Genomic DNA, 8,724 nt, shown 5'->3' with positions numbered 1-8,724 from the left:
TCTCCTCCTACAATCAACCTCTCTTCCACTGGTGTCTCACTGAGTTCCTGGTCCATTTCATCCCAAAACCCTACTTTCTCTTCCTCATCACAGCCCGCTTGGGGAGCATATGCGCTCATGATGTTTACCATTGTTTCTTCAATGCCCAGTTTGATGCGCATCACATTATCACTCGTCCTCCTCACGCTTACTACGCTGTCTTTTAGGTCTTTAGATAACACTATTCCCACACAGGTCCTTCCCTGCTTGTTTGTTCCACTATAGAGCAACTTGCAGCCACTGCCTAACTCCCTCGCCTTCTTTCCCCCTCCACCTCGTCTTTTGCACTGACAACACACACACACCATCCTCCTCTCCATCAAATCCGCCAACTCTCTTCCTTTCCCATTCATTGTCCCTATATTCAACTTTCCAGTTCTTAGGCCTAACGCCTTTAGCCGGGCTCGCCGACAACCCTGTACCCCAGCTCATTTATCATAGGGGGACAGGTGAGGCCCCCGCACGACGCCTACGGGGTACGCCCTAGCATTTTCCGAGGCAAAATTTAGGTTTGCTCTCATGTTGGTTTTGGCTCGGGTTTTACGGCCGGATGTCCTTCCTTACGCCAACCCTCCCCATTTTCTCGGGCTTCGGACCAGCACTAGGTTGAATTGGATTGTCTCCCTAGTGTCTGGGTTATCAGCTTATCATTACATGTTTTTTTTTTTTTTTTAATACAAGCATTTTCAAAATCAGTTACACTAATTCATAATCTTCTATTTTTCATTATCTTTGTCTCTGTCTCTGTCTCTGTCTCTCTATCTCGCGAGCGCGAAATAAATAGCATTCCTTATTACTGCGGTAGTGTTATCTCTCATCAATCACGCTTAATAAATAAAAAAAATCTATTTCCACCATTCGTTGCAAAGCCCTACAACATTAATCATCACGCCCACCCACGCACATGCATAACTAACAGACAAATACCGGTAAATGTGTGAGGCCGTACATAATTCGAAGGTGAAATACTGCAACGCCACTCTGCACACACGCCTACGTTAAAAGAGCCGCTGCGTGGACATGCTGTGTATTAAACGGCCGACAGAAACAGTGATTTAATTAACTCCATCCGATTAGGTTGAACGTGTGTCAGGCCTGGTTAATGTGTTCTCTTTCCATTAGGCTGCCTCTTATTTCACTAAACATGCCCCTCCCTCTCGTGCACCACGCCCCTCCCTTTTCCATACACCTCTCGCCTTATCATGTTACACCGTCACCATATCATGCCACACCCTTATCGTCATACCACACACTCACCATGTCATGTCACATTCACACCATGTCATGCCACACCCTTAGCGTCATGCCACACCCCTTACCATGTCACACCACACCCTTAACATGTCAAACCACTCCCTCACCATGTCATACCACACACTCACCATGTCATCCCACATCCTTGCCATGTCAAACCACGCGTCTCACCATGCCATACCACACCTCTCTATGCTGCTTATGTATTCTACGCCAATATCTGTGAAAACATACACAGCATACAAGAAGATAGAGTGCCTTTTCAGCCTGAAGTCATCTTTATTATTCAGTCCCTGTAACTTCAAGAAGACTTTATAGAAAATAAGAAATACTTAGTTGCATTTAAAGGGTTCATGAACTTTGTATCTAAGCCTTTAAGTCTGAAAAAGGTTATTAAATGTTGTTTTTAATCCCTTAAGTCTGAAAAGGGTTATTGGAATATTAACCTTTATTTCGCTAAGTCTGAGAGGGGTTGTAGAATGTTATCTTTAATCTCTTAAGTCTGAATATTGTGTGTAATCCCTCAAACCTGGAAAGCGTCCCCTAAAATTAGCAAAATCGTCAGGTAGTATTAAGAATAATATATATATATATATATATATATATATATATATATATATATATATATATATATATATATATATATATATATATATATAAAAGTCTCAGGATCAAAGACTTTAAATGCAATAATTAAAGTAAATCACCAGAGAAGTGAGAACAAAGAACCCTAAGATTTGACGAAAAATATGCTTTTGAGACAGAGTATGTGCAATGAGGAATGAGAGGAGACGATGAGTAATGCTGGGTGATGGAGAGGTTAGTAATGAGTTGTGGTGAATAGTCGACTATATAAAGGGCACTTTCTGTCTGTTTGTTCAAGAACTACCCCCTCAGTTTTCATTTTACCTGGCCTTAACCTACATATTTGGAATTCTTATGACCCAAGGAAGGTTTCAGATCTGTGTCATTTGAGGTCACCGATTGAGTGTTCGCCTTTTGAGCTGGGCAACGCCGGATACCCCTGCAGCCCAATTTTTGGCATGGAGACTCACATAACCTCCATTTCGGACGCAGGCTGTGTGAGGTTAACTCCGAGGTCTTTTGAGGTCACCGGTTAGAGGTCATTTTAGGTCACCAGTGATAGTAAACAAGTGCGCACAAACTCTGTGCGTTAGTCTGTAAATGCTGAAATAGATAGTTCCTGGACCTCTTATAATCCCTCTTCAAAAGCATGAGAGGTATTGTACATGGTCTTTCTGGAGTCAAAAGATGGACTGAACTAGAACAAATAAGATTGGAGTATTAGTCTTTTTGGTCTTATGACCCATGGAATATTTTAAGACCAAAAAGACCGATGGTTTGAGGGAAGGGGGCAGAGTAGTAAGAGTCAGATAAATAAGGAGAAGGAACGAGAGAGAGAGAGAGAGAGAGAGAGAGAGAGAGAGAGAGAGAGAGAGAGAGATGGGGGAAGGGACAGGAGGAGGAAGATAAATATGGAGGGGGTGGGGGAACGCCGGGTACCCCTGCTAGTAATTTATGTGATGAGTGATAATGAATGATTTAACTGATATGGATGATTAGGTATGATGAGCTGTGATGAGTAATGAACGATGATGAGTGAGGATGATTATTCAGAATGGCGTGCGATAAATAATGAGCAGTTATAGGCTAAACGATGGCTGGTTACAAGAGATGATATTTTATGGTGAAAGGTGCATGAGTATGAAATATAATGGGGGGGCAACGAGCAATGTGAAGAACGATAAAATATACCGGACATGGTGGGTGGATTGTTAGGCAAGACGAATGAGGAGGGATAAAGGGTGACAGTGGAGGTAAGGGATGATGATGACGAGTGGTGATGAATCGTGATGGATGATGGTGATGGTGATAAATGAAACAATGTACACGCACGTCAAAAATTCCTGATTGCTGTGTGGCTCCATTTCCATCATTCCCAACTCACGCCGGTAAACAGGGAAACACTACGATATTTTGATATATACCTTCATTTCAATAACTTTTTTTTTCTTTTCAATTCATGAGAGACTTCTTGTTGTTAAGTGGGTAATCATTTTCACTACGATGACATCAATAAATTGTATCCACACCACACTTGGGGAATGTGTGAGCAAGCAAGATTGTTTTTTTGGTCTCTTTTTCTTTTTCTTTTTTGAAGTTACATTTGGCCCTTTTTTTGAGGATGGGGGAGGAAAGGACCTGTACCCCATGGTAGGTAATTTTATGATAATTTCCATAAGCTATGACAAGCCATTCCTGACCCAAGAGCTGAGGGGGAAAAAAAAAAAAGTTTTAGTACTCTGTTCTGGGTTATATTTCTCTCTTCGGGGGGAAGGGTCTGGTACCAGTGGGAGGCAATTTTCACGATAATTTCGAAATGGGTTGGCATGCAGCGATTAGTTCAGTAGCTGAGATGAAAAAGCTATGGTTCTCCTCAAGTAAGGAAATTTACAAGCCATATGGGGGCAAGAATTTTACACACGAAATTTTGGTTTAAGTACAGCGTTCTCGCTCGCTTCGATTTAGAAACTTTTATTCTGCTTTGGAGTCACTTTTCGAACTGTAAGTATTAGGTATAGTCTTCATTGCCCCATTCAGTGAGAGAAACCTTTAATTAAATTTCCTGGGGATAGAAAGAACACACAAATGAATGGGGTGAATGGGGTTTGTTTCTAATCTCTTCACAACCAAAGTCTCTCCTGATCCAAGTATAATCGTCTGGTAGCAGCATATGTGACATCTAAGATATAATCGTACCGAATGGGTTAACTGATGAATGGGAATAACGAGAAGCACTCCTGTTAATATAAAGGAACAGATTCATGTGTATCAATTAAGTATGAGTCTTTTCTTCTCAAGGGAGTCGTCTCTTTTTTATTCTTGATACCACCACATGAAATCCTAGAGCTGGGGAGATCTCTCGTAGTCAGGATATTATTAAATGTGTAATAAGTCTCTCTAGTTGGGAAAAAAAAAAATCTCCTAAACTGACTATAACTGAGACTTCACAGACAAAATAAAAATTCCGTCATCGCAGTGAAAGTATTAAAACAAAAGCGATATATGAGGGTTTTATTCAGTAAACAGATCAGGCAATATAATGTGACCGGACAGTGATCTATGAATGCCTACTTAAACAACAGCATTAGTTATTCTTACTCATTCTATGCAGCACCTCTACCGAAAACCCGTCAAATGTAGGTGCAGGGTTTTGCTTATTCACGTTTATTATAACTTTTTTTTTTTTTTTTTTTCAGGTTTACTAGTCTAATTGTGAACATAGACTCCACACTTTCTTCCCTGAGTCCTTACCTTCCTACGTGCCACACACCTTCACATGTCACCTCTTTGGAGCTCATACCCACCGTCCATACTGAATACTTGCTATGGTTGTCACATTCAGGAGTGGTATTACGCCATTCGCGAGGATGTTTTAATGACAAGATCGATGTGTCTTCTGAGAATGATATAATGTCTGTTTTAACGAAATGCAGGTCTTCAAACTGCTCCTAAGCCCGGTTTGGGTTTGATGTCGCGTCTTTTTGGACAATGCACCACTATCTATCAAGTATCTAACTCAGCATTGTATAAGAGATGAAAAATATCTTCAGACGTTTCTGTCTCTACTCAGTAATGACTCCTCTTCCCACACACACCTTCCTGCCACACACACTCTTGCACCTTAATCCCTCCATCAGGTCCTGGCTTCCTTCTCCTGCTCCCACCCACCTCAACCATAATTCTCCTAGTCAGTCTCTCAATTTCCTCCAACTAATCGAGAAAAAAAATCAGAGTGTTTCCTTTGCCTATATATTAGTTTTCCAATATCCTGCGCCTGATAAAAAAAGAAAGTAAGGATTAACGATGGAAATGCAATGCTAACGAGTGAATGGAGCTCCTGAGTGCCTAAAATATGATGCAGTATAAGGAAGATTAGAGACAGATAAGGTGCAGCCGATATCAGTGCAAGATAACAGTGAGTATACCTTATTCTCAGCCATCAAAATATGTTGTGGATAACAGCACAGTATTACACATTAAATACCTTTATATTCTTACCCCTTCTGGTTCTGATTGTCTGTAAAAACAATCATGACTCATTGTAACATCACCAGCTTTGGCCGTTCCACATCTATCCAGCAATGTTTAAACAGGGGGTTGGGGGGGAGTGGTGGGTGAGGGATGTTCGATTGCCCGGTCGCTCACTGGCCGCGACTCCGGCTACTGGGAGGGGAGAAATTAGTGCTTTCGGGTGTACGTCATGTGTGTGTGTGTGTGTGTGTGTGTGTGTGTGTGTGTGTGTGTGTGTGTGTGTGTGTGCGTGTGTGTGTGTGTGTGTGTGTGTGTGTGTGTGTGTGTTATAACGACAGACCACACAGGCTTGACGAGGATAGGCAACTTTACCGTTCATGTTCATGCAGTACCTGGTAAGATGAGATGGAGAGAAGGACCAGCAATATCGTTAGCTTAGGAGACGTTGTAGCACCTCCTTTTTGGCGTGTTATCTTGAATATTACACTACATTATTCTCTTCCGCGATACTTACATGCTCTTAATACCTACAAACATTACATCATCAATAGGTAACGGAGAGGTGTTTCATAGCTTTCTAAACTGACGAGAAGACTGGAGACGGACAAACAGGAAGGAGGATGCACATCAACTGGCGAGCGACAAACAGGAAGGAGGATGCCCATCACCTCCCACCACTACACCAGCCACCACCACTACAACCACCACCACCACAACTCCTACGTGCCGCCAAGCACAACAACCGTCATAGCAGTCGCCCCCGCCACCTCCACAGGTAGCGGGAAAGATGGCACCAAATAGAAAGGTAAATATCAACAGGGAACTCGGTCTTCTGTAAGATCTCATAGCGTTACATAGAGATGAAGTAAAGTCTTGGCTTTCCTTCTTTTCTTTATTTCGGAGATAAATTGAACTAACACATCTTTCTCTCAAGAATCAAGCCCTCGGACTTTCACACACGTCCTTTCTCATGCTTCACACAGAGATTACTTTATTTGGCAACTCACATTCAGCTGACCCGATAACTTATGTTTCCTCTGAGATACGTTTGTAAGATAAAACGGACAAAATTCACATCAAGCACATATACACTCATACATTTGTTTCTAATACATGGCACAGCAATGCCTACTATTCATTATTTTCATCAACAGAAATTATATATATATATATATATATATATATATATATATATATATATATATATATATATATATATATATATATATATATATATATATATATATATATATATATATTTCACCTGACAACTACATTTTTATTTAAGTATTATGTTAAAGATATAATAGAAGTCAGTGTCTCTTCTAATTTCAATATATTAAATCTTGAATTGCTGAAAAAAGAATGTAATTTTTTTAGAACTTGATATGTCGAGTTCAATTATTCTTTTTGTTCCGGTATGACAGGAGGGATCTGTTAAGGAATGAAGAATGCCACGTTAGATATGAGGTGGAAAATAGTTGTTTCAGTATTTATACTGATGGGGGAATGAGGAGTATTTATATTGATAGGGGAATGAGGAGTATTTATATTGATAGGGGAAAGAGGGGAATTTTGGTCAAGGTGAAAAGCATAAAGAAAACTAGGGATCTCAAAGTGAGTACATGTAAAGGAGTAAAGGTGCAGGATGTGTGTGTAGTTTAGAGGGTGCTGTTTATCGTTGGCGTGAAATATTCAGGGAATGTATGAACTACATGGTATACAAAAGATATATAATAATGAGTGAAAGTTATATCTTATCTACTCCTTACAATTTTTTGGCTTGCTAGGAAGGACCTCTCTCACTGAAATAATTGATGGGAATTGTATCTAACCAGATCCCATTTACACCGCTGCATGAACAGGGACACATTGATAATGACTTAAAGTTTACAGTGGTGCAGTATGGGGGGGGGGGGCGAGCGGTATAAAGAAAGGTAGCAGTGTAGTAGTAGTAGGGATAGTAGTGGTGGTGGTAGTAGTTACAGTAGCAGTAGCAGCCCCAGAGGGGCTGAATCGGTAGAGAGGCGGCCTGCTGTCCTAATGGACCCAGGATCGAATCCCGGCTGAGGCAGGGAACAGTTTAAGGATTTGAATTTCCTAAAAAGCAGACTTTCCTGATCTACCAGATGACCCGCCGACATGTCGTAAAAATACCCCCGCTAATACCAATACACTAATCTTGTATGAGACAGCCCTAGCATGTATTCAATATGGATGGTGGGTGTTAGCACTGAAGTGGTGACATGTGGAGGTGTAGGAGGACTACTGGGCCTTAGGATAGGTCACTGCCCCCGAGAAATAGGCCCTGAAGCCTTTGCCCAGAGTCGAACACGTAAAAAAAAAAAAAAAAAAAAGATTCGTATGGTACATGAACCCAGTGGACTGCAGGATTAAGTTGGCCTCTTCCTTCAATCCATCATCCTTCTTTTGTGGGATAGGGAGGGAGTTCAGAGGTACTAGTATGACTGGGCAGCTCCACGGCCCAGTCCTATAGGTGACACCATGTGAAGACGTCCCTCTTCAGCACCAAGAAGAAAGATAAGGGGAGCTATATGCACGTGGGACGGAGAGGTTGGCAAGGAGGAGGTCGGAGAATGGTGGGTAGAGCCAAAGAAAGAGCCAAGGTGGAAAGAAGAGAAAATGGAGGTGGTGAGTGAGTGCCTTTGTACTTTTACTTCAAATGGTACATGTAAAGTGACACTGCTACATTTTCTTAATTAAACTATGGTAAGATACAGATCTGTGGAACATCTCTCTTCACACTTTAAGTATTCGGTTCATCGTTCCTTCTTCTCGAAATGATTCTCTGTGTTCTAAATTTTATTGTCATAGGAAGGAAGGGATTCATGGGCCATTCCGTGAAACTCTTATGTCGAATTTCCTGCTCTAATTACGAACCTCTTGATGAGTCACATGTCAAACTTTAAATCACGTTGCATACCCGGACATTCAGTGTGAGACAGTTATATTCATCTGAAGGAAAGATGAGGAATATGATGCCTACCCGAGGATGAGATGGAAGGATGGAGTGGAGAGGTATATGAGAGAGAAGTGTGTGTGCTGGGAGGAGGGCAGTGAAATGGTGGGGGACAGGGCGACATGGAAGCCATTTGTTTGTAGCCACCCTTAACGGAATTGAGGCGTCTGGTAATAGAAGAGAGATAGAGCCACCTTCTTTCCCTAAGCTCCGTGCATGCCTCTGTCTGCTACCCTTTCTATCTTCTGCCCTCTGCGCCTACCCCCTTACCCTTGCCCGCTACTCTTACCCTTCCGCCATTTCACATAGTTTGATTTATAAGATTCTGGGCTTGTGCATAGAGAGTACGTCAGTGTATCTATTTCATGTGACCGTAGCTGCGTGTGTAAGTGATG

Source organism: Coenobita brevimanus, chromosome 63 (assembly GCF_032717465.1).
Source record: "Coenobita brevimanus isolate Jiangsu-jjx chromosome 63, ASM3271746v2, whole genome shotgun sequence".
Lineage (NCBI taxonomy): Eukaryota > Metazoa > Arthropoda > Malacostraca > Decapoda > Coenobitidae > Coenobita > Coenobita brevimanus.
Note: the sequence above shows the minus strand (reverse complement) of the source record.